The sequence below is a fragment of the Schistocerca piceifrons genome, chromosome 11 (genome assembly GCF_021461385.2).
Source record: "Schistocerca piceifrons isolate TAMUIC-IGC-003096 chromosome 11, iqSchPice1.1, whole genome shotgun sequence".
Lineage (NCBI taxonomy): Eukaryota > Metazoa > Arthropoda > Insecta > Orthoptera > Acrididae > Schistocerca > Schistocerca piceifrons.
The window spans coordinates 36,938,211-36,965,812 of record NC_060148.1 but is presented as its reverse complement, the minus strand read 5'-3'; the positions used below and the strand labels follow the sequence as shown (position 1 = coordinate 36,965,812).

Sequence of the window (27,602 nt, the reverse complement as noted above, 5' to 3'; positions counted from 1 at the left end):
CGGCCGCTGCAGACTGGACAACAGTGGGCATTAATGGCCATGCCTTCTGCGCAGCCAAGAGTGTTCAGCCTTGACTCAAATATCAACAGACGTGAAGTACTTGAGGGAGAAGATACAACCAGTACTGGAAGGTTGATATCGGAGCCCCACAGAGAGAGCATTATGATCATCACTATGCAAGAGGTAATGGTGCTGTGCAACAAAGATTTGTTCAGTTAGATGAACAGTTACCAGCTCAACAGACAGTGACAGGTACTTTATGTTACTAATTTCGCCAATTTGGTTACAGGAACATTGTAAATAAAAGAGTGTGAATACTACCAACGCAACTGTGTGTGTGTTTGTAGTTTAAAAAGTTTGACCTTGTTACCATCGCCTACAATTGCAGAAAAAAACAGAATCTGAGAAGGAATGTTAGCCTGCTTATCTGTTGTCACATAACGGCCATTTGGAAACAGCAATAGAACCTGTCAGTGGAAAAAGAAGCAGAGAAATACCACGACTGGAGTACGTATTTCGAATTATAGATGTCAGCTGCAGCACCTACACCGAGATAATGGAGGCTGAACGATGTGAAGATTGGAAATCCACTGCCAAACAGCCATCGGACTGCACAGTAAAGAAGGTGGTCTTTGCATGCATGCATGCACACATACATGTATGAGGAACTAACTGACACTTCAATACTTTACCTATTTCAGAAGCCCACACCAACTTTACATGAAATCTCTTCAAAATTTCTTGGGCATGTCATTAAAATGATTTTCCAGCTGGCACACGGTTCCTTACCACAGGCCTCAGTCTTTTGGCTGACTGCTTTCCCTCTTCCTGCATCATTACCGGTGATTATAATTTCTCTATGTATGATCTTAACCTTCCACAGCCAATACAGTGTTCCGTGTACAATGCCTGGCGTCAGAAGCCAGACTCACTGTGTGGTTCCCTGCTGGCTGTTCTGTGCAGTTGGCACTGAACATTTGTGAACTGGTGTGTACTGAACCAGTCCGAGCTCTGGCAACCAGCTGCAAGCAATGTCAGGAGATTGGTTGATTGGTTAGTGCAATTAAAGGGAGCAATCTGAGAGGTCATCAGCCCCTTTATCCTATATCTATGGAATCAGGAATAACCCTCATGAAGAGAAGAGACAAATCCAGGAAAGCCCTGTTTTAAGCAAAATATAATAAGACAGATAAAATAGAGGAGAAGTTGGAGGTGAGTGAGAGAGGTAAGGTGGCCTAACTGCTCTGCCCAGAATACTGTTTGACGTCCCCAGAGCAGGGTATGCTAAGGAAGAGAGACCTTCTGCATCCCAACATCACCACCTCACCCTCCATTACATCAAGAAAATTAGCAACACGGACGAGATGATAAAAGTCTACGTAAGATATAACATCAAAAACAGAAAATGAAAAGATCAAGGAAAATAAAATGGTCGGCAGGATAGCGGGGCCAGCCATACTGCCATGAAAGGGCTGCAATGGGACGCTTTCTATTCCAACGTCTCAGGGCAATCATGGAGATTGAAGTGCCCCACCTCAGAGGCAAGTAGAAACCACTTTCATGGGTAAAATGTAAAAATCATGTCAGCCACTTTGGTGTCATCTGCTAGCACAAAAGGTACCATATCAGGTAGGTTGAGAGATCACCACAAAGCAGCCAAATTCAGGCAATCTAGTTGGATGTGGCCCACCATCAGGTAAGGTGGGTACTCACTTCAGAGAATGTGGCTGTGGGTCAGTGAAGTGTGCCGAATGCATAGCTGACAAGACAGTGGATTCCCTGCAAGAAGAACAAAGGGAAGACTGCCATGTCGTCATCTCTCTTCTTGTCTTCAGTTCGGGGAGCCCAGGCCAAACCATTCCAAGTTCCACACATCCCAGGACTGATGGCGTAGAGTCGACCAGAGATCCAGTGAACATTCAATACAAAGCAATCATTCACAATAATGACATACATGTTACCAGATAGAAAAGTCGCTTCAAGATGCATTATGAACGTCATTCCGCCAAGATGTAAGCACAATGTAATTTAGTATTACATAGACATACATATACCACAATAATTACATCTCAACAGCAACATTTTAAAATGACGTTTACGCCGAAACGAGCTAATTGTGAATCAATGTAATCAACTCAAGTAAAAAATGCAGCTAACCTTGTACCAATTGAAATAAAATGTCCTTTACCTAATGTACGCCGAGGGCCAAGTAGGAAAGGTTTCGTACTTGTTTCGGAATAATCAGGTAACACTTATTTAGTTTTGGATCTACTTAAAAGACATTGCAACATCCAATATAAAGTATTGTGAATAAGCACCAACGACTCACAGTCTACTGCCTTAAGGGTTTCCAACAGTTGCACAAAATACAAAGGGTGATCAAAAAGTTTCCATTTGAGTGTGTTGCTCCAGTGTATATTCAACGTCGCGCAACTCTGACATAGGTATATAAGCACCGACATATAGGCAAGTGATTAGTGTGGTGTCCGGAGGCCCCGGAGGGGGCGGGGTGGGGGGGGGGGGGGGGGTGGGGTGGGGGGGGGGGAGGCGAGGGCAGGAGTGGCAAAATCCAAATACCTCAAGCCCAAGCCTCATATGGAGGGGGGGGGGGGGGGAGATTAGTGATGGGTCGTTCGTGAACTAACGGGCCCAAAGGAACAGTTCATCAATGTGTGCGAAACGAGTGAGGAACGAATTCTAAGGAACGGTCTTTCATAGTTCACTTCGGTCGCGGCTTTCTACTTACAGTTCCCAGGAACGGGAAACGGTCGGTCTCGTTCCTGCAATGGCATGTCAGCCGGTCTCGTTCCAGCCTCGGTCCCGTTCCCATTGGTCTCGCTCGGCCGGACTCGTCCTCCTTCACGTGGCCACTCGTCGCAGTTCCACTGCCGACTGCTCATAGTTACTTCAGTATCGAGGAGTTATTCATTTTGTTCACTGCGCATGCCCATTCTAGATCTGTTTCAAACCTTTTTTGAAGTCTGAACTTCTGGTTCTTTTCGTATTCTATTCAGGGTCCACAACCGGTAATTAAAATGTACTTTATAACGACGTAAATTACATAAAAATTACTTGGTATGTAATACATACATCTTTTCAGGAAACAGAATGGCGTATCATTTCAGTAGTACAGCGTGGCGTACGAAAAATCGGCCCCGAGTACTAGACTGCTCATTGTCGCCCACCAATCGCCATCTATTGTTCCAAAGTAGTTGTTTCCATTAGCTTATTTGTTTTTTCTCCATTGCCTAATTATTACATGTTTATCTATTCTGCTCGTAGCTGTCAACAAATCGTGCGTAATTGGTGAGCAGTCTATACTTGGGACCGGTTTTTCGTGCGCCACCTTATATTATTTCACTGCGGTCAGCCACATAACGCTATAGAGATGTTTTCAGGATCACGAAAATTGGAAATGTGTGAGAATTCTGTCATGAATAAAAATTCTGTACTCCAGGGGTGTGGCAAATGCTCCATCTTAGCGCCCCCCCCCCCCCCCCCCCAAATCCTTCAGTCACTTATGCCACTAATTTTCAATTTTTCATAAGAACCACATACCAAGCACAAATGAACGGTGAATGAGTAAAAATGAACGGTTCCCAAAAAATAGTAATCACCAGTGAACTACTTCCCAAGGATGAACGAGTTCGCCCATCTTTAGTCTGGATCTCCCAGGACGCTCAGTTGAAAATATTATACTGCTATTGTAAAATACATTTTCTCTCATACTGTGTTTTAGAATATGTCCGAGGACGGCAACGTTCATCAGTCATCGACTCATAACAGAGGTCAGTGTTGTAAAGTCCACAATATTATACACTACTGGCCATTAAAATTGCTACACCACGAAGATGACGTGCTAAAGACGCGAAATTTAACCGACAAGAAGAAAACGCTGTGAAATGCAAATGATTAGCTTCTCAGAGCATTCACACAAGGTTGGCGCCGGTGGCAACACCTACAACGTGCTGACAAGAGGAAAGTTTCCAACCGATTTCTCATGCACAAACAGCAGTTGACTGGCGTTGCCTGGTGAAACGTTGTTGTGATGCCTCGTGTAAGGAGGAGAAATGCGTACCATCACATTCCTGACTTTGATAAAGGTCGGAGTGTAGCCTATCGCGATTGTGGTTTATCGTATCGCGAAACTGCTGCTCGCGATGGTCGAGATCCAATGACTGTTAGCAGAATATGGAATCGGTGGGTTCAGGAGGGTAATACGGAACGCCGTGCTGGATCCCAACGGCCTCGTATCACTAGCAGTCGAGAAGACAGGCATCTTATCCGCACGGCTGTAACGGATCGTGCAGCCACGTCTCGATCCCTGAGCCAACAGATGGGGACGTTTGCGAGACAAAACCATCTGCACGAACAGTTCGATGACGTTTGCAGCAGCATGGGCTATCAGCCCTGAGACCGTGGCTGCGATTACCCTTGACGATGCATCACAGACAGGAGTGCCTGCAATGGTGTACTCGACGACGAATCTGGGTGCACGAATGGCAAAACGTCATTTTTTCGGATGAATCCAGGTTCTGTTTGCAGCATCATGATGGTTGCATCCATGTTTGGCGACATCGCGGTGAACGCACATTGGAAGCGTGTATTCGTCATCGCCATACTGGCGTATCGCCCGGCGTCATGGTACGGGGTGCCATCGGTTACATGTCTCCGCCACCTCTTGTTCGCCTTGACGGCACTTTGAACAGTGTACGTTACATTTCAGATGTGTTACGACCCGTGGCTCTACCTTCATTCAATCCCTGCGATACCCTACATTTCAGCAGGATAATGCACGACCGCATGTTGCAGTTCCTGTACGGGCTTTTCTCGATACAGAAAATGTTCAACTGCTGCCCTGGCTAGCACATTCTCCAGATCTCTCACCAACTGAAAACGTCTGGTCAATGGCGGCCGAGCAACTGGCTCGTCACAATACGCCAGTCACTACTCTTGATGAACTGTGGTATCGTGTTGAAGCTGCATGGGCAGCTGTACCTGTACACGCCATCCAAGCTCTGTTTGACTCGATGCCCAGGCGTATCAAGGCCGTTATTACGGCCAGAGGTGGTTGTTCTGGGTACTGATTTCTCATCTATGCACCCAAATTGCGTGAAAATGTAATCACATGTCAGTTGTAGTATAACATATTTGTCCAATGAATACCCGTTTATCATCTGCATCTCCTCTTGGTGTAGCAATTTTAATGGCCAGTAGTGTAGTTACGCCTCTCCAATGTATCGTACGGTAGTTCTTTTTTAAACTGCCTTTTCCACAAAGGAATAAACGAGAGCGTGCAGCGTGTGCCGTCTAGTAGGGCAATGTAACTTGCATGGGCGCCACATTTCTAGTGTCACATGACTGTTGCTCGGGGTTGTTATTAAACGAGCACGGTTTGCGTTACTTTGTTTTTAATAATCGAGTATGTGAGACCAGTGGAAATTTTACAAATCAAAACTTAATTTAGGTCTGAAGCATCTTGTCACGGTTCGCGCGGCTTCTCCCATCGGAGGTTCGAGTCCTCCTTCGGGCATATGTGCGCGCGCGTGTTGTACTTAGTGCGAGTTAGTTTAACTTAGATTGAGTAGTGTGTAAGTTTAGGGACCGATGATCTCAGTAGTTTGGTCCCATAAGAACTTACCACAAATTTCCAATTTCTTAATTTAGAAACAGCAGTTTTTAGTACCACTGATACAGCTCGAATTTTTACCCGTTTTCATTCGCTGTTTATTGGTTATCTATTTTTTCCTTCAAAAAAGCGATTATACCCGACTCCAAAGCGATTATACCCGACTCCAATAACCAACCGAAAATCTTGTTACTAAGATTAAAAAAACCGGTTGTTCTTACCAGCCGGCCGAAGTGGCCGTGCGGTTCTAGGCGCAGCAGTGTGGAACTGCGCGACTGCTACAGTCACAGGTTCGAATCCTGCCTCGGGCATGGATGTGTCTGATGTCCATATGTTACTTACGTTTAAGTAGTTCTAAGTCTAGGGGACTAATGACCTCAGAAGTTGAGTCCCATAGTGCTCAGAGCCATTTGAACCATTTTTTTTTGTTCTTACCATCACTGAATTTGCTGCTGAGTTAGCCCCTCTATTCTATCGTGGATGCCTGGAACAAAAAACCGCTTCCAGTTCTTGGAGAAAGGTACAGGTCATACCCGTGTATAAGAAAGGTAGTAGAAGTGATCCACAAAAGTACTGTCCAATATCCTTGACATCTATTTGTTGTAGGATCTTGGAACATTTTCAGGGCTCAAACATGATCAAGTATGTTGAATAGAATGACCTCCTCAGTGCCAATGGGCATCGTTTTCGAAAACATCGATCATGTGAAACTCAACTCGCACTTTTCTCACAGGACGTACTGAAAGCTTTGGATCAAGGCAACCAGGTAGGTGCAGTGTTTCTTGATTTCTGGAAAGCATTTGACTCAGTATCCCACCTACGCTTATTGTCGAAAGTACGGTCATATGGGGTATCATGACGGACACTGAATCTAAAAGTAGTGGAAGGTATTAAAATATAAGACAGCAGATCGCCCGACTGGCTGACCTGTCAATGTAGCCTAGACATTGGGCTATACCGAGTGCTAGGTTCGAGCTATCCCAGTTCAGGCAGTTGCCTGTAGTGAAAATACTGGTATTTCCTTGGCGTAATCAGTGGTAAATACTTCAACGAAAGTGAAATGCAAATGTAAACACATGCCAGAAATGGAGAACTGTACATTTTTAATTAACCAATTCCTATATGTTTTGCGGCCACATCGTCTGATACATGAACCTGAAATGAATGTTAACCGTATTTTACAAAAACACACAGAAGCAGTCCAACGCGTTACCCACACATTATTCCGCACCTCAGGGAAACACCTCACCACTGTCCCCCCACGGATCACATCTACTAATGGTGGAAACAATATGAAGCGAGACACAGCATTGAGAAATTTCAGTTAACTATGACAAATCTTGCAAGTGGACAAACACCTTAAGAATTTAAACCATCCAGAATACAGAAATACTGTGAACGTTCCTGCGACACAAATAACGTTACTCCCCCATTAAAGCTGTGTGTGTGTGTACGCAGACACGGGTGCTACTCATCCCTCAAAATGGCAGCCTTTTTATGGAATTGTGTTAGTGTGGCTCCTTTTCAGCAGGTGATGTCATTTCCCAAGACTTTGGAACAACTCGTCTCCCTAAAGAAGAGACGTTTTGGAGAGTACTTTGATGTCATGCACCAATTAAGCTGCATATTTTGTGGTAGAGACTAACTGCGGAAACCACCCCGTACTGTTTTGTATCATGGAAGGGAAAGCCCTGTAGTGAACCGCTTTTGGGTTGGTTATTATTCATAATATATGTACATTTTGCATTGGGCTGTGCTGCCACTCACATGTCTATGTAACTTGCGCTACGGTCTTCTGACAGGCAGACTGGGAAGTCTGCTACAGTGTATCCAAAAAATATTCATCTAGCTGCACACTTGTTCAAGGGGGATAGGACGTGAAACGGGCCGACTTGGGGCAGGAGAGGCACCACAGGACATTTTAATTTCCACTGTCTATACTTTTACAAATAAATTCAGAAAAATTTGTCAGCATGACCAGGAACGATTCAGAATTCACACTCATAGGAGTGGAAGTCCGAAAACATAACGAAATGATTTTTATTACGTGTGAAATTTCATCATGTTTTTCCACTTGCTAATGGCAGTATTTGTTGCTATAGGTACACTTTTCTTCGTAAGTAAGAGAGATTCTTCGATGAATTTTGCACAGCACACAAACCACACTTAAAGGTGTATAAAACTGTAGAATTTTCCAAATCTATTAAAAACCGTGGTAAAAAATTGAGGTAATTAACTATAATATTTGTGTTTTTTCTAAACATGAAGTTTAAAATATAGCAGTTCATTTGTTTTTTCATAAATTAAATAAATTCTAAGAGTTTCATACATCTGTGCGTATGGTATGTATGCTCTGCAAAATTCATCGAAGAATCTCTCTAACTTATGAAGAAAAGTGTACCTATAGCAACAAATGCAGCCATTAGTAAGTGAAAAAATGATGAAATTTCGCACATAAAAAAATTCATTTTGCTATGTTTTCGAACTTCCACTGCAATGAGAGTGAATCCTGAACCTTTCCTGGTCTTGCTGACTAAGTTTTATGAATTTATTTGTAAAATTATAGACACTGGAAATTAAAATGTCCTGTGATGCCTCTCCTGCTCCAAATCGGCCTGTTTGACGTCCTACCCCCCTTAAAAAAGTACATCTGTGGCATGTAAAATGAAACCAATACAAAATCTGAAATACCAATGCTGTGGAAAGTACACCAGTAAATCATTTTTAGTGATTAACAAGGAACAAAGAACATTTTTAGCAAATAGCAAGGTTAACAAAATGTCAAAAAGAAAATACTGTACCTGGCGCAGCCACAGTCTCTCTGCCGCCTGTTTTGCACGGTGCCCAGACAGTGCAGTCTGCGACGTGGGCCGTGAGGTTAGTGGCGCGACCCTAACAAACAAAACATTCTAAGCTTGCATAATCAGCGCACAACCCTTTACGAGACTGCTTAAGTGGTCGGTATATACAGGGTGTTACAAAAAGGTACGGCCAAACTTTCAGGAAACATTCCCCACACACAAAGAAAGAAAATATGTTATGTGGACATGTGTCCGGAAACGCTTACTTTCCATGTTAGAGCTCATTTTATTACTTCCCTTCAATACTTCCCTTCAAATCACTTTAATCATGGAATGGAAAAACACAGCAACAGAACATACCAGCGTGACTTCAAACACTTTGTTACAGGAAATGTTCAAAATGTCCTCCGTTGGCGAGGATACGTGTATCCAACCTCCGTCGCACGGAATCCCTGATGCGCCGATGCAGCCCTGCAGAATGGCGTATTGTATCACAGCCGTCCACAATATGAGCACGAAGAGTCTCTACATTTGGTACCGGGGTTGCGTAGACAAGCTTTCAAATGCCCCCATAAATGAAAGTCAAGAGGGTTGAGGTCAGGGGAGCGTGGAGGCCATGGAATTGGTGCGCCTCTACCAATTCATCGGTCACCGAATCTGTTGTCGAGAAGTGTACGAACACTTCGACCGAAATGTGCAGGAGCTCCATCGTGCATGAACCACATGTTGTGTCGTACTTGTAAAGGCACATGTTCTAGCAGCACAGGTAGAGTATCCCGTATGAAATCATGGTAACATGCTCCATTGAGCGTAGGTGGAAGAACATGGGGCCCAATCGAGACATCACCAACAATGCCTGCCCAAACGTTCACAGAAAATCTGTGTCGATGACGTGACTGCACAATTGCGTGCGGATTCTCGTCAGCCCACACGTGTCGATTGTGAAAATTTACAATTTGATCACGTCGGAATGAAGCCTCATCCGTAAAGAGAACAATTGCCCTGAAATGAGGATTGACACATTGCTGGATGAACCATTCGCAGAAGTGTACCCGTGGAGGCCAATCAGCTGCTGATAGTGCCTGCACACGCTGTACACGGTACGGAAACAACTGGTTCTCCCGTAGCACTCTCCATACAGTGACGTGGTCAACGTTACCTTGTACAGCAGCAACTTCTCTGACGCCGACATTAGGGTTATCGTCAACTGCATGAAGAATTGCCTCGTCCATTGCAGGTGTCCTCGTCGTTCTAGGTCTTCCCCAGTCGCGAGTCATAGGCTGGAATGTTCCGTGCTCCCTAAGACGTCGATCAATTGCTTCGAACGTCTTCGTCGGGACACCTCCGTTCTGGAAATCTGTCTCGATACAAACGTACCGCGCCACGGCTATTGCCCCGTGCTAATCCCTACATCAAATGGGCATCTGCCAACTCCGCATTTGTAAACATTGCACTGACTGCAAAACCACGTCCGTGATGAACACTAACCTGTTGATGCTACGTACTGATGTGCTTGATGCTAGTACTGTAGAGCAATGAGTCGCATGTTAACACAAGCACCGAAGTCATCATTACCTTCCTTCAATTGGGCCAACTGGCGGTGAATCGAGGAAGTACAGTACATACTGACGAAACTAAAATGAGCTCTAACATGGAAATTAAGCGTTTCCGGACACATGTCCACATAATCCACATAACATCTTTTCTTTCTTTGTGTGTGAGGAATGTTTTTGCTTAAAGTTTGGCCGTACCTTTTTGTAACACCCTGTATAGAGCAATGGTTAAATCGGTAACAGGACGCTTTTGCGTAGCCAGAACACAGAAACCCATCACGGACCGGACACCCTTGCGCACTTACTATGAACACGTCAGGTTTATCATCAGAGAAATCCAGATAAATGTTACAATCTTTCTGTGTATTTGATGGGCAAGAAAGTATGTCCCAACACAGTCAAATATACCTGCAAGACCTACGGATATAATGGCTGCATACCTAAAAAGAAATTTTGGGACAGTCGAAATCTAAAGAAATATTTATATTTTACCCTTGAACATGGATTCAAGAATGTAGTCTTCTGGATAGTCGTATTTTCTGATAAAGTAGATATACCGCATTGTGAGCGAATGGTGAGGCGTAATAGGAACACAGATAGGCTGCCGCCGAAGCTTGCGCCCACTGGGAAACACGGTAGGGGTCTCCTGGTGGCGTGGGATGTCTGACTGCTGCAGGTGTCTATCAACTACATTTTGTGGAGGGTCTGCTCGATCAAAAAATTTATATAAACATCTTACAATATAATCTACCGAAACAACACGTCTCCTCGAAGTCCAGATATTAATACCACAGGATACCCTTGGAAAGTGCTGGGAGACAATCTAAAAAGACAAATTTCTAACGAGGAAGACGTAAAAAAAGCTCTTCAGGAAGACTAGGACAGAATTTCAAACTTGTTTTCTTTTTTAAATCATTTAGTGAGATCGTTTCCACAGCACTTATAAAATGACTTTTATCTTAATAATATGAATATTTATATATGTGTTTGGACAGAGAGAGATTGATTTTTGATTGAGACTTTAGTTTAACTTTTAACTGGTACCAGAATTTTGGTTGCTGCCTCCTTAAATGATCAGCCTCTGCACCAGCTGGTGACGTATTGCAATTTGGAGGAATAAGATTTAAATTACGACTCTGTTGGTTACTTGGCCGTATTGCAGATAGCTTTGAGCCCAAGTTTTTGTAGCTTTTCATACCTAAAGGGACCACTGACGTATGTAAATAAGATCAAACAGCAAGCTGCTTCTCGTGAGAAAAGGAGATTGCTTGGCACACAAACTTCCTTCAAAGTACATGTCCTGTTGCATCAAAATTGGTCGGCGGAGTTCTGCTCCATACTATTATAAAAGAACGTAATCCAATTACTGCACTTAAGAAATGAAGAGAGGTTGTTACGTATTGAATTAAAACTATAGAGAATGCAATTCCTTTCCTGTATTTTATTGAAATTTGTACACTTACAGTTCTGTCGATTGATAGCCGGCGACGACAATCAAGTTCACTTCCTTATCCAAATACAAGATATTTCTATTCTTCACTTCCAGAAAATTTGTATACATAAATGTTTGGCAACTCATACACATACTTTGTTTTACACTGAAATAGCAATTTTCATTAAATGTAACAATACGGCCTAGCAACACGCACTCTTTCCACAAGATAAAGATTAACAGCCCTTTTTTTAATAAATCAATTGTCTTTGAGTCTGTACTCAAAGATTTACGACTACTACCGTTGCGGGGGTTGCGCCCTAAAGAGTTTCTTGCTGTCAAGTTGCTCTTCAAGTACTTTTTGAATCAAATCTGCATTTACGATATTTACATACATTACAACGTTTCTCAGAATAAAATTAGGCACAAATTAGTTAAGAAAAGGGCAGTGAGGCTCACATAACATTACAGACTGGCTCTTCAAATCTTGTACCCGATTTGTTCCATATGGTAGAGGATCACTATTTGTACTCTGCCTGTCAGCAAGTCTATTCTGAAAGTATTTGTATGGAGTGTAGCCATGTATGGAAGTGAAACATGGATGATAAATAGTTTACACAAAAAGAGAATAAACTCTTTCGAAATGTGGTGCTGTTGAAGAATGCTGGAGATTAGATGGGTAGATGACGTAACTAATGAGGAGGTACTGAACAGAATTGGGGAGAAGAAGAAATTGTGGCACAACTTGACTGGAAGAAGGTAGGTAGGTAGGTAGGTAGGACATGTTCTGAGGCATCAAGGGATCACTAATTTTGTACTGGAGGGCAGCGTGGAGGGTAAAAGTCGTAGAGGGAGACCAAGAGATGAATACACTAAGCAGATTCAGAAGGATGTAGGTTGCAGTAGGTACTGGGAGATGAAGAAGCTTTCACAGGATAGAGTAGCATAGAGAGCTGCATCAAACCAGTCTCTGGACTGAAGGCCACAACACATGATGGTCTATGTCAGTGACTCAACCTTTCTTAGACCACTCTCCCTGGGAGGATGGGTGCAATCCGGTATTACTTAGTACCCCCACCCCCCTCCCACCCCCGCCCAACACCACTCACTTACCTCAACTGCTTCCCCACCACCATCAACTTTAACGCCAAACTAAAGTTCAGAACGAAAGAGATTTTTTTTTAACTTTTATTTTTAAGATGGAAGGTAAATGATTTAGTTCAAAAAGTTCAGTGGGTGTGAATACAAATAGGACCAAACAGCTGAGGTCATCAGTCCCTAGGCTTATACACTACTTTAACTTATGCTAAGATAAAAAAAAACACCCACCCACACCCCAAGGGAGGACACTAGCCTCCCTCGGTAAGGGCCGCGCAGTCTGTAACATGCCGCCTCAAACCGCACGGCAATGATTTAGTGTAGGTTCGTTCGAGCAGTTGCCAGTGGGCTCGTACGCATGTGCAGAGCTGAATTCTCATATGACCAGTGCCTTCTCCCACTTCTGGCTACTTGAGGAGAGGCTGTTTGCAGTGTGAGCAGTAGCAGCAAGAAGTCGCCAGATGCTACGCAGAAAACTTTTTTTGGCGCGCCCAAGCTGCCAGATTCGCGCATGCGCAAAGAAATACGATTTATAGTGTGTGTGCATGGGGGTTATTCTCCACGTGACCCGTGTATACGTTTTGTGATATTGCTGTTCTCTCGGTTTACACCTCCCACGCCAAATGAAAACAGAAAATGTTTCTGTGGCTGGGAACCACAGCTGACCCGGTGAACTCTGTTCCGCCTTAAAGCCAATAAATAATCAGATTTTGAATGTAAAGTTCAATTTGTTGTTAGGAAATTGTAATAAAAAATTAAGTATTTTAATGATTATGTTTTTTGGTGCATAGCTCCCACTCTTCAATTAAGTACCTTGTGATACACGACATTTTTTGTTTTATGATCAGGCGCATGAACAAACAATGCAAATGGTCTTTCGACCCGTGAACATGCCACATACAACTGACCATGTGAAAAACATAGATATTCCACATTTAAACCACAAACTTTCAAGGATTGGCCTAGTCATTTGTTAATGGTCATGGCGAATGCAAGACGGATCGGAAATTGAAGTCTTTTAAACTCAAACGGCATATCGGTTGGGACCATCGGGATCCTCGGAATGAGAACTTCCTCACCTTCGAATTTTCCTTTGAGTATCGTCGCGTAAATAACAATGTTCATCAATTTACTTACCACCAAACACGTATCGTTGCACAGTTTTGGGTGGTTTATGTTTCGAAGCATGATTACTACGGAGCCAACTTTTAGGCGTAAATTGTGCAGTGGTAAGCCAGGCACATCCTAGGAGTTTAAAAATTCAATTGGATAGGTGGTGGCCTCATCAGTCAATAGATATGAATGAATGCATTTTACAAATGATCTCATTCTGAATTATGTAGTTTAGGTCATCTAGATCTTTATTCTTAGCCGCTAAAATTGCTCGCTCACTCAACCATTCATTACTTTTGTAGTTTGTAATTTTTTAGAATTAGCAAACGTAATACGTACGAATAAGTATAGTAAGTTATTCTTCTACTATATTGTGTGTAAGTACAAAAATAAATAAACACCTTTAATGTCGGATTAAATTCTCGTTCTTCGATACTATCTGCCCCAAATGAGGTCATTTGGAAACAACTATTGTATTTTTGGGTGTCTGCAAGAAAATGGCGTGATTCGGGTGTTTCGCCACAAAGCAGTGAATGCAATGGCTCAGGTGACGGAGTCAATAATGGCAATTTCACTTTCCCACTAAGGCAGCACAATCCGTGCGTTTCTCCGGAAAACTTCAATGCGCCACAATACTAGCAAACAAAGTCCACCGGCCCAATGCAAACGCAAGGATGCAGGAAGTAATCAGTGCTGCAATCGTATCTAAACGCTGCTCGATTCAAATCATCACGTGATAAATCTCTTCTTGTGCGTCGAAAATTATCTACATGTTGATCTCTGTTGTTCGCTCGACGATTTCGCATTGCCATCCGAACCGTTTCACGTGCTGCTCTCATTTTGCTCTTCTGATTGAGAAGCACGAAGTCGAGCCACACTAACGCGGCGCTCTTCACGGGCAATTTGTAATTTTTCTTCAGTCCTTTCAATCGCAATGTTTTGTATCCTTCTTGCATTACGGCTTTGTCGAGAAATATTCGATCGTCTTGGTCGCGGCATTGTTAATGATGATTCAAAGAAAATGCAAATTATTCCTTTAAATTTTTAATTAATGATATACACTGACACTTAACCACAGACGTTTTGCTGTCATTTGCCTTTTGTTATTCCATGCCAGATGCGTTTTTGTTATACCACGTTTTATAGCGGTCGAACGGAATAAAAAGTATCCTATGCCCGTCTCCTGGTTCTAAGCTACCTCTCCACCAATTTTCAGCCAAATCGGTCCAGCCGTTCTTTAGTTATAAATAGTGTAAATAACACGACTTTCTTTTGTATATATATATATATATATATATATATATATATATATATATTCCCACTATCACGGAAGACTAAAATTAGTAGTTTCAATTTTCTGATTTTATATTATTCCCACGTTATTAGCAATAAACCATTAATCGTCTTAATTTATTTTTGTCAGTTTGCTAGAGAAATTTGATTCTATTAATCTTTTCCGCCGAGGCACTCAATTTGTTTGAAACTAAGTGTTCCATTTCACATTACTGGCTAGTGTCAACTTCGTTCAGTTTCAAGTCTACATTTTCATTTTCTGGCACGAATTGCATTATGTCACAATAAAGAGCCGAACATGAGATAACAGAACTGGTACTCCAAGAAAGTTGGTATCCCGAAAACCGCATAGAAAAGCTGAATATAAGGTACTTCAGTGTGAATGTGGCTATAGAAATGTGCACTTTAAGCCGAATTCAACATTTTAGTGTTGTTTGCGAAATTCGACGCTGTTAGATCTCTCAATGCTATATACATACGAACATACGTATATACTTACTTAATGCTGATTAAGCAGGCAAATTTGGCCAGTCTTGAATTAAATATTTTGTTTCAAATATATTGACAGGTTTAGCAGAATTTAACAAACCCGCCTTCCGTGAAACAATCTTTTTTGATTACAAGACACTTGACCAGTACTTCTCCTAGGCTTTACGTTGTTTCTTAATTCGTGCTGTTTTATCTTAAATTTATGGAAAATGCCATTCTATGTTAAATTGTAGACTAGCAGCATACCGTTTTTTATCATTTTAACTCCCCACATGGCTTTATATTTATTCCTAGAGTATAAACTGTCTGTTGTACAGTTTCTTTGCCTCACAGACTACCTCCCTAAATTTTTACACATTTTGAAATAGTCATGAAACGTTTCTTTTATTTTTGCAAGAAATTTGTAATCCTTCTTACTAGCTTTTTGTAATGTTGTGTAGTTATAAACCTGATTGGGAAAGGTTTACAATATTGCAGAGTACGAACAAAAAAAAAAAAAATTCTGTGTTAAAATCACCACATGGCAAAATTTTAGAGTACTTTGCGCTATAGAGTAGTTTTCGAATAAAGATTACGCCAAGAACTGCTTCCTTATTTGCATTCCTTAGCCGGGTAGGATATGGTAGAACAAATACTCCAGGCACAACTCCCTTTGTCCTCAACAACATGCTGCAGTGTTGCACGTGGCCGCATAATGCCCCACCACACACGAAATTCCAAACAGAAAGACGGCGAGATGCTCTACGGTTCCACTCTCGAACTGCGCGCGGGAAAAACGAGCACTTAAATTTTTCTGTGCGAGCCCTGATTTCTCTTATTTTACCGTGATGATCATTTCTCCCTATGTAGTTGGGTGCCAACAAAATGTTTTTGCAATCTGAGGGGAAGACTGGTGATTCATTTCATGAGAAGATCCCGTCGCAACGAAAAACGCCTTTGTTTTAATGATTGCCACTCCAGTTCACATATGTCTGTGGCACTCTCTCCCCTACTTGGCCATAATACAAAACGAGCTGCCCTCCTTTGTACTTTTTCGATGTCATCTGTCAGTCCCATCTGCTGTGGATCCCACACCGCACAGCAATACTCCAGAATAGGGCGGACAAGCGTGGTGTAAGCAGTCTCTTTAGTAGACCTGTTGCACCCAAGTGTTCTGTCAATGAATCGCAGTCTTTGGTTTGCTCTACCCACAACATTATCTATGTGATCGTTCCAATTTAGGGTATTTGTAATTGTAATCCCTAAGTATCCCCTCCACAGCGCCGTAGCGGCATTTGCTTCACCCACACCATGCATCCCCAATTAAACTTCCACCTAGCTGAAACGTGTGCACTATAGTTACTGTTTGTAATTCACTTCAGTGCTGCGCTCCCTACATTTGAAGTGGCAGACGCTGCGAGACTTCAAGGCTGTTAGCGCTTTGTGCCTCAGCACTCTAATAACAATAATGATAATTCTGTCTACATCAATACAGTGTTATGCTGACAGTTTACGTAACTGTTTCGAAGTACGTTTGAAGTAATTTCTGGTCTGTTGCAAGAACTTTCTACAACTTGCAGAAGGCATTTTCATGAGATATTTAGCGTTTGTTATGTTTCTTTTAGTTTCGTTTTCATAGATGTACTGTTCACAAAGTACGTGTGTAATCGGTAGTCTATGTGAGGTGCTTTTGACCTTCACCACATTAATGCTAGTAACCGAGGAAAATTAGTGAGAACTTACATAATCAGTGTTAAAGTTCTACAAAAGTGTGACAACAGTAATGTTTTGAAAGTAATTTAGTTTCATGACAGACAATCACACGCTTTTGGTTTTTTATCCCTCAGAAAATCTCATTTTAGCCCCAGGTTGATAACCACCGGTCTGTGTGCTTGCGAAGCTAAAATCCTGTATTTGATATTTTTCGTGATCACACTTCCATGTTAAGACAGTGTGCAGTTTATACTGATGCTCCCCGTTGCAGGGGTCTTCAAGATAAGTCATTCCAGTACGTTTTGTTAAGGTGAAGTGTCGGGAAATGTGATGTCAGGGGCTAGCCACGTTTCAAAGAACCACGAGTTAGATTAATAATAGGTATGGGAGCTCATGTTTCAAACGAATTTAGCAAAGGCCTATCAGTTTCGTAAGCCTGACATGGTTTCGACCTTTGGCGGAAGCTAAAAACATATCCCAGTTCAATTCTTACTTTTACTTTCGTCGATGTACAGTTTAAAGTTACAAAGCACGTGTGTAGTCGGTAGTCATTTCATCTTTTCATATTGTTGTTGTTGTTGTTGTTGTTGTGGTCTTCAGTCCTGAGACTGGTTTGATGCAGCTCTCCATGCTACTCTATCCTGCGCAAGCTTCTTCATCTCCCAGTACCTACTGCAATCTACATCCTTCTGAATCTGCTTAGTGTATTCATCTCTTGGTCTCCCTCTACGATTTTTACCCTCCACACTGCCCTCCAATACTAAATTGGTGATCCCTTGATGCCTGAGAACATCTCCTACCAACCGATCCCGTCTTCTGGTCAAGTTGTGCCACAAACTTCTCTTCTCCCCAATCCTGTTCAATACTTCCTCATTAGTTATGTGATCTACCTATCTAATCTTCAGCATTCCTTTGTAGCACCACATTTCGAATGCTTCTATTCTCTTCTTGTCCAAACTATTTATCGTCCATGTTTCACTTCCATACATGCCTACACTCCATACAAATACTTTCAGAAATGATTTCCTGACACTTAAATCTATACTCGATGTTAACAAATTTCTCTTCTTCAGAAAAGCTTTCCCTGCCATTGCCAGTCTACATTTTATATCCTCTCTACTTCGACCATCATCAGTTATTTTGCGCCCCAAATATCAAAACTCCTTTACTACTTTAAGTGTCTCATTTCCTAATCTAATTCCCTCAGCATCACCCGACTTAATTCGACTACATTCCATTATCCTCGTTTTGCTTTTGTTGATGTTCATCTTATATCCTCCTTCCAAGACACTGTCCATTCCATTCAACTGCTCTTCCAAGTCCTTTGCTGTCTCTGATAGAATTACAATGTCATCGGCGAACCTCAAAGTTTTTCCAGAATGAGATTTTCACTCTGCAGCGGAGTGTGCGCTGATATGAAACTTCCTGGCATATTAAAACTGTGTGCCCGACCGAGACTCGAACTCGGGACCTTTGCCTTTCGCAGGCAAGTGCTCTACCAACTGAGCTACCGAAGCACGACTCACGCCCGGTACTCACAGCTTTACTTCTGCCAGTACCTCGTCTCCTACCTTCCAAACTTTACAGAAGCTCTCCTGCGAAACTTGCAGAACTAGCACTCCTGAAAGAAAGGATATTGCGGAGACATGGCCTAGCCACAGCCTGGGGGATGTTTCCAGAATGAGATTTTCACTCTGCAGTGGAGGTTCGCAGGAGAGCTTCTGTAAAGTTTGGAAGGTAGGTGACGAGGTACTTGCAGAAGTAAAGCTGTGAGTACCGGGCGTGAGTCGTGCTTCGGTAGCTCAGTTGGTAGAGCACTTGCCCGCGAAAGGCAAAGGTCCCGAGTTCGAGTCTCGGTCGGGCACACAGTTTTAATCTGCCAGGAAGTCTCAAAGTTTTTGTTTCTTCTCCATGGATTTTAATACCCACTCCGAATTTTTCTTTTGTTTCCTTCACTGCGTCCAGTACGCCTTAGATAAGTTCGTACCGACTAAGGTCCAAAGCGAGGGGAAAGTTCCACCGTGGTATAACAATCATGTACGAAAGGTACTACGGAAACAAAGAAAGCTTCATCATAGGTTTAAGAGTAGTCGAATCATAGCTGATAAGGAAAAGCTGAACGAAGCGAAAAAGAGCGTAAAGAGAGCAATGAGAGAAGCATTCAACGAATTCGAACATAAAACATTGGCAAACAATCTAAACAAGAACCCTAAAAAGTTTTGGTCATATGTAAAATCGGTAAGCGGATCTAAATCCCCTATTCAGTCACTCGTTGACCACGATGGCACCGAAACAGAGGACGACCGAAGAAAGGCAGAAATACTGAATTCAGTGTTCCGAAACTGTTTCACTGCGGAAAATCGTAACACGGTCCCTGACTTCAGCCGTCGCACGGACGCCAAAATGGAAAATATTGAAATAAACGATATCGGAATTGAAAAACAACTGCTATCACTTAGTAGCGGAAAAGCATCCGGACCAGACGAGATACCCTTAAGATTCTACAGTGATTATGCTAAAGAACTTGCCCCCTTTCTATCAGCAGTTTATCGTAGATCGCTGGAAGAACGTAAAGTACCTAGCGACTGGAAGAAAGCGCAGGTCAGGTCGTTCCTATTTTCAAGAAGGGTCATAAATCAGATGCGAATAATTATAGGCCTATTTCGCTTACGTCAATCTGTTGTAGAATAATGGAACATGTTTTGTGTTCTCGTATTATGACGTTCTTAGATAATACAAATCTCCTTCATCATAACCAACATGGATTCCGCAAACAGAGATCATGTGAAACTCAGCTCGCCCTATTTGCCCAAGAAATTCACAGTGCCGTAGACACTGGCGAGCAGATTGATGCCGTATTCCTGGACTTCAGGAAGGCATTTGATACGGTTCCGCACTTACGTTTAGTGAAAAAAATACGAGCTTACGGAATATCGGACCAGGTTTGTGATTGGATTCAGGATTTCCTAGAAGAAAGAACACAACATGTCATTCTTAACGGTTCAAAATCTGCAGATGTAGAGGTAATTTCGGGAGTACCGCAGGGAAGCGTGATAGGACCTTTATTGTTTACAATATACATAAATGACTTAGTTGACAACATCGGTAGCTCCGTGAGGCTATTTGCAGATGACACGGTTGTCTACAAGAAAGTAGCAACATCAGAAGACTCGTACGTACTCCAGGAGGACCTGCAGAGGATTAATGCATGGTGCGACAGCTGGCAGCTTTCCCTAAACGTAGATAAATGTAATATAATGCGCATACATAGGGGCAGAAATCCATTCCAGTACGATTATGCCATAGGTGGTAAATCATTGGAAGCGGTAACGACCGTAAAATACTTAGGAGTTACTATCCGGAGCGATCTGAAGTGGAATGATCACATAAAACAAATAGTGGGAAAAGCAGGCGCCAGGTTGAGATTCATAGGAAGAATTCTAAGAAAATGTGACTCATCGACGAAAGAAGTAGCTTACAAAACGCTTGTTCGTCCGATTCTTGAGTATTGCTCATCAGTATGGGACCCTTACCAGGTTGGATTAATAGAAGAGATAGACATGATCCAGCGAAAAGCAGCGCGATTCGTCATGGGGACATTTAGTCAGCGCGAGAGCGTTACGGAGATGCTGAACAAGCTCCAGTGGCGGACACTTCAAGAAAGGCGTTACGCAATACGGAGAGGTTTATTATCGAAATTACGAGAGAGCACATTCCGGGAAGAGATGGGCAACATATTACTACCGCCCACATATATCTCGCGTAATGATCACAACGAAAAGATCCGAGAAATTAGAGCAAATACGGACTTACAAGCAGTCGTTCTTCCCACGCACAATTCGTGAATGGAACAGGGAAGGGGGGATCAGATAGTGGTACAATAAGTACCCTCCGCCACACACCGTAAGGTGGCTCGCGGAGTATAGATGTAGATGTAGATATAGAGATTGAACAACATGGGGGAGAGGCTACAACCCTGTCTTACTCCCTTCCCAACCACTGCTTCCCTTTCATGTCCCTCAACTCTTATAACTGCCATCTGGTTTCTGTACAAATTGCGTTAAGTAAAAATGTTCGTTACCGTTTAATTTCTGACTCGGGGTTCACAGTCTCGCAGAATTTTTGGAAATTATATTCGACCGTTGCAATTATTTCACAGTAGCAATTTCGTTCCATGTGCCATTTTTAATCGGTACTGCAAAAGGTTTTGCTTCAACACGTCAGTTTAAAATAGTCCGATAATACTACGTATCGAAGGATTTTGTAGCGACGTCTTTTGCATTACCACTTGCAAATGGCCAATAGGCCGAAACTGGAACTGTGAAATGCGTAATTTTTACGGCCAACAGCGAATATGATGTCTTTTAAAAAGTAGTTAACTGAGCGTTGCGTTCACGAACATCCATTCTTCTGTACTGCTGATATAAGTGTACCTACGCGACAGCAACTTATCTGCGCAACAGGCCGAACGTAAATTTACGCAGTTCCGGCAGTTTCATGCGCTATTGTGTACAGAGGTCGTGGTTTCGTATCGCGCAAATTTCAGTACGATAAAGAGCCAAATGTAGCTCTGCAGCTTCACGATGTTCTGATCATTATGGCGCAAATCACGGAATGCGGCGCAGAGCTACGAAACAAACTATACAAGATTTGCATAGTGCACGAGCATCACGCTAGGATTTCAGGAACTCGGTAACTCCCAAAGAAAATTTCACCTTTTAACTTAACCAGTGTCTTGAGAAAGGCTACACACAATGTTTCATTACTATTATGAATTGTCTGTATGAGTTAACAGCTATGTCTTTGACAGCGATGAATTAGATGGTTTTCGTAAACTTACGTGCCCCGTTACATCGAAGCAGTGGAGTAAACGAAAGCCGCCACAATGACACCGCGGAATTCATTATACCAAACCACTTGTAAATATTACACTATGTATTCTTCCAGGTTTGCTGAAACCTCGTTGGATTTCGTTTCACGTGGAGCGGAAGGTAAGCCGTCTCTAGTACAGTCAAGTACTGTAATTGTACGTTTTTTATGCTGTGCGATACGCGTATATCGACTCAGCGATAATAACGCTACAAGAGCCTTAGCGGCGCATTTAACTTTGCCAGCACCGGCCAAGCAAGATATCCAACTAATCTGTAATGATGTGAACAGTTGCAGTAAGTACGTGGAAAGAGACGAGCAGAGAACAAAATAGCTTTGAATGTCATTTAATTTTTAACCACAAGAAAAGAATGTATGGTAAAACTCAGGTGATACGCTGCTTAGGTGACCATACGGAAAACACGACTGCTCTCGATCTTAGGTAACATAGTATCGTAATTAAAATAAAATAAAAGAAAACAGGGATGAAAATTCCTGACTTTAACAGCGGTAATTTTTCTGTATGAGCTATGTGTGGCATAAAGGCCCGCTGCTAGGATTTTGCCAAGCAGTTAAATATTGAAGCTACTGAAGGTATTACTGCCAGTCGTCTGGTAATCTCTGAACTCCTTCCATACTGGACTCAAGAGGAATACATTTCAGTACTTCTACGTTGATAACAGGCCCATCAGCAACAGAATCCGAAGCCGCCAAGAAGTCCACATTTCCTCCTCTTTCATGGCGTACTGTTCTGCATTTCGCCATCATTCAGCAGTGACGTGTAACGAAGCTTCATGCATTATAATCCATTCGGAATAAGAATAAATCAGATGTAAACAAACAAATGCGATGGCTGGTTAGACGCCGTGGCACACGTACACTGGTGTTCTTGGAAGTAGGTCATGTATTAGGTATCTTATTTAATAAGTTACATTAAATGAAACTTTAAGGTATTCTAATGTATTAACAGCCATCAACGCCTTTGTTAATAATGCGTTAGCTACGTACAGTGTGTCAACTGTAAGACGGCAGAGTTGTAAGGGGAGAGCCGGGAGAGGAGGAAGCAAGCATTGGCAGGTGGGGGAGGGGGGGGGGGGAGTCGTTGGGGGGACAAGGCACGCCTACCAGTTGCAGTGCTGTCACTACAAATTGCGCCTCATGCTTACACGAAAGCAGACGGAAGGCTTGGAAATAAAACTCGCTTTAAATGTTGTTCGTAAACGAAACTGAAATCGTCATGTACATTTTTGTCTACTATGTGCTCACAAACCATTCATCTGATTGCAATGAAACTTTCGTGAGTTGTTCTCTAAACGCCCAAAAAGAGTAATAGACAATGTTTCAATAGTTAGATCACTGTAGAATGCATAACGCAAATGATTAGGTAAAGGCTAATCATGCAGCTGACCAAGGTTCGATTCCCACTGCTCGCATTTTTTTTTCATTTTATTTCATTCCCCGCAATGTTAAACTACTAATTATAAAATTTGAATATACTTAAACAGGTCATATAGTATAACGTAACTGTCAATCTCTATATATAAAAATGAATGTATGTATGTCTGCTCTCTGTGCGTTCCCAAACCATTCAATCCGATTGTGATGAAATTTTGATGATTTGTTCTCCGTACGCCTGATCGACAAAAAAAGACACCTTCTTGAGGAGATATGACGTCATAAACAATGAGATGCCACCGCGGGAAAATACCCAGATTTATGCATCCACTATTTGAGAATGAGAGCACTTTAGCGACTAGCAACAAACGTTACATACAATATCAAACGTTTACGAAAATTTTTCTCGCTGACAACCCCCACAAAATAATGAAAGGAAAAAAGGTTGTCGCTTACTACATTTTCTCAGTACATACCGTAAATCTGCCGCAGTAGGCATGACGTTTTAATGTATTATTTCGTTACTACTAACTCTAATCGCAACATATTTCGCATACAGTATCCACATATATCAGTAAATGCGCCGGCAAATCTATGTCTCTTTACGACATAGAATTTGGGAGATATGACGTGGTAAACATCGAGATGCGTGAAAAAGTGCCGCGTCAAGCAAGACGTTTTGTTCTATTATATCATCACTACTAACACGTCTTAAAAAAAAAGTATATAAAACCACGGGGGTTTTTGGCGACTCCCAAGATGGGCCAGCAATTGCCGCTTCACTCATTTTGATAATGGTTAGCACAACTGCACAAAAAAAACACGCAGAACAGTACAGCGCAAAACAATAACGAAGCAGACGACAATGGCTACCTTGTACAACACAGTCAGCTACGTAATGTAGGCAGCAGTCGAAACTGCGTACCTACCGAAGACTCCCGACGTTTACCGACTTCTACAGATTCAGGACTAGGGAGAGGTCTGCCATCTAAAAGTTTACACACTGTAGTTTGTATTTCAAAAATCGTGTGCAGTCACGGTCTCTGTAGCGTTGTGCTCTGATTGTCGCGCTGTTAATGTGCAGTATAAAAAATGGCTGAGGCTGCTTTCTGTTCCGCAGTGGAACACGCACGTGGAATGCTGTTTAAAAGTGCCGAGATATAGTCTGTTCTTAATATTTTTCATCAATTTACGAAGATAATCGGCTTTGAAATATTCGCAGAGTTGTATATAATGCAGTTCATAAATTTGCATTGAAAGTGTAGCGCAGTTGGTAGCATAACGGATTATGTAACAATTGCGGTTGTTTACGCAGCGCTTCAACACCCCACGGTATCATTTTCTTTTTCTCGTTCAATCTGAAATACCTACATCTCGTAATTATAAATCGACCACCATTTTTTATGAATAATACAAGACTCGTTTCTAATTACATTTTGGGCGCGAAGTTCCTATTTCCATTTTTCCAATACAAATTCTTAATTATCGATGTTTTATGAAAGACTGTTCATAAAAGTTGATGAAATTAAGAAAACTTAACAGTTTAATTTTTTAAAGCAAAAATAAAACACCAAATCCTCGTTATTTGGACTATGTCGGTTGTGTGTGTGTGAAATCTTGTGGGACTTAACTGCCAAGGTCATCAGCTTACACGCTACTTGACCTAAACTATCTCAAGGACAAACACACACACCCATGCCCGAGGGAGGAGTCGAACCTCCACCGGGACCAGCCACACAGTCCATGACTGCAGCGCCCTAGTCCCATAGTGCTCAGTGCCATTTTGCAGCGCGTTAGACTGCTCGGCTAATCCCGCGCGGCTTGGACTATATCCTTCCTTTTATACCACAGAGGTAGATACGTATCTTAGAAACACGAAAAAGAATCATTTTCACAGCATCGAGCACATCATAGAAATGCTGCATTTTTACGATTGCTACTGTACCATTACAGTATGAACCCAAGAGAACTAATTTGGAGCCAAACTGCGGGATTTGGCCCGAGAAGTAACAACGTACTGGAACTAACGGACGCAGCTTTTTCACACGTCACTGTCAAATGCTGGCGGGATATAGAACGGCTCGTCATAGAAGAAGACGAGAAAACGCGGCTCCTGGTTGGCTTCGTGGGTTCTGTTGTTGATAGGCTCGTTACAAATGTAGCAGGTGACACTTCCAGAACTGAAATGTATTTCTCGGATTCGGATAAGGAAGGAGCTAAGAGATTACCAGACGACTGACTGTAATACCTTCAGTGGCTTCAATATTAACTATACGGTGAAATCCTTCACACAGCTTATGCAGAAAAATTACCGTGTGGTGAAGTCAGGAATTTTCATCATTCTTGTTTTTAGTTACAATAGTACTTCAGCTAAAAACGACAACGTGTTGCGGTTTTCGTCTAGTCGTCTAAGGAGCTTATTGAGGGAGATTTGCAGAGTATTATTTCATCCTGCTTAAAAATTAAATGACATCCGAAACTGTATTGCTCCTCTCCTCGTCTCCTATTACGTGTGAACTGCCGCTGGCCACGCCACTGCAGGCTAGCTGCACCAGCTGACCGGCCACTCGGCCAGTGCTGTCCAAGTCAAATGCGTCGCTAGAGCTGTTGTCCCGTATTATCACTAAGCAGATGTGCGTGTAACGCACAGCACGAAACCTACCATTCTTACCGTACTTCACAGTACTCGAGAAAGCTTGGCTGCAGTCCCACGTCAAACGGAAATCAATGAGGTACCAGCAAACGCGCGAGAATACATAATGCAATGTTTACATCAAGTTTACTCTTTATGATGAATGGATTATAGTTACAGTACGTTTGGCAGCTTAAATATCTTATTTCTCGCGACAAATCCCTGAACCTGGCTGCAGATAAATTCTATTGGGTTGAGATTGCAGTGTTAAATTGACAACTGTAAAAATGCAGCATATGTAGTCTGCTCGTCGCTGCGAGAACTGTTTTTCATGTTTCTACGACGCATGCTGTGTGTGGCTCGTGTGAAACCACATTTGTCTTACAAAACATGGGTCATATTCTAACAGAGTATTTACGATTTTTCTCCAAAAAACTTAACTGTTGGATGTTTTCTTAACTTAAAAGTGTTTAACAATATTTTATAAAATATCGATATTAAGGATGTGTATTTGCAATGGAAATCAGAATTTTGCAGGTGAGCCACCCACCAGCCCACTACGTCGTTACCACTTACGCCACGAAAGTTATTACATTACACTTCATTATATGACATACTGTTTCTCCGAAACCACCAAAGCTGATTTTTCTCTGCAATATTGTAAAAACCATTGAGAAAATCTTTTTTCTCGCCATTAACGGCGTTCGACACGAGTGTTTCACTACGAAGCAGGAAGCAGTGCCATCCATTTTTGCGGTATGTATGAACAGCGGAACAGCGCACAAGTAGCGCTTACAGACACTGTAACTGCACACGATTTTTTAAATAAAAATTCCGTAGCTAAAGTATGATTAAGAAAAACATTGATGGCTGCTAATACATCAGAATGTCTTAAAGTTTCATTTACAGTGACATTGTAATAAGATACCTAATACGTAAGTTGGACCTACTTCCATGAGCAGGAACAATATTCTTATGACGAAGTATAGCTAGTTGCAATCGTAGCCGTTTTCCGTTCACTGGGCTTTACTCTGTCATGTGTTCGCCGATAGAAGAGCGACAAATGTCTGAGAGTACATTACGAAACGCTAGAGACGAGAATCTACGACGTTGAAACCCTTTAACGCGAAACGGTGCTACATTTTATTGATTAATAAAACAACCGCAGGTGTTACTCGATGTTTCTGTAGTACGAGCGAATCAAAACGGCATAAACGCGGCCATCTTCGCAGCTCATAGTAACTCTAGGCTCGGCCAGCTGCCCTCCTTACCTTTCTGTTTTGTTGTAGAGGAGTAGAGAACACTAGCTGAGTCACGCGCTGCCCACTTCCCGCCTGACTTCTCTGCCAGAATTGAACCGTAAATACACAGCGCGGAGGTTTGGGCCAAACTGCCGCACCCAGCGCTGACGTCACGATGCTGCGTTGCCAGTTCGGCCAAAAGCAGTCTAACGTAACAGTCACGACACTTCGCGGGAGTGTCTCCCGACAGTACGCACTTGGCTGTTTTGACGTTTGGCTGCCGGAAGTCACGTGACTGTCCCTTCAGTAAACACTTTGCTGCGAGGACGGTTTTCATGCAGTGCAGTTGCATGAGTATGGAGATC

The 27,602-nt window shown here is 42.4% G+C and overlaps 1 protein-coding gene across 1 annotated transcript in view; it reads right to left on the bottom strand.

The window, feature by feature from the left end:
- LOC124720170 (ankyrin-3-like) overlaps nucleotides 1-27,397 on the bottom strand; it is a 54,435-nt gene extending 27,038 nt beyond the window's left edge. Inside the window, exons 1-2 of the mRNA XM_047245493.1 lie at nucleotides 27,268-27,397; nucleotides 8,431-8,521 (exon numbers count right to left, since the gene is read on the bottom strand). The gene's annotated coding sequence lies outside the window, so the exon portion shown is untranslated. The remainder of the gene's footprint in view (nucleotides 1-8,430; nucleotides 8,522-27,267) is intronic.
- Nucleotides 27,398-27,602: the final 205 nt, after the last annotated feature.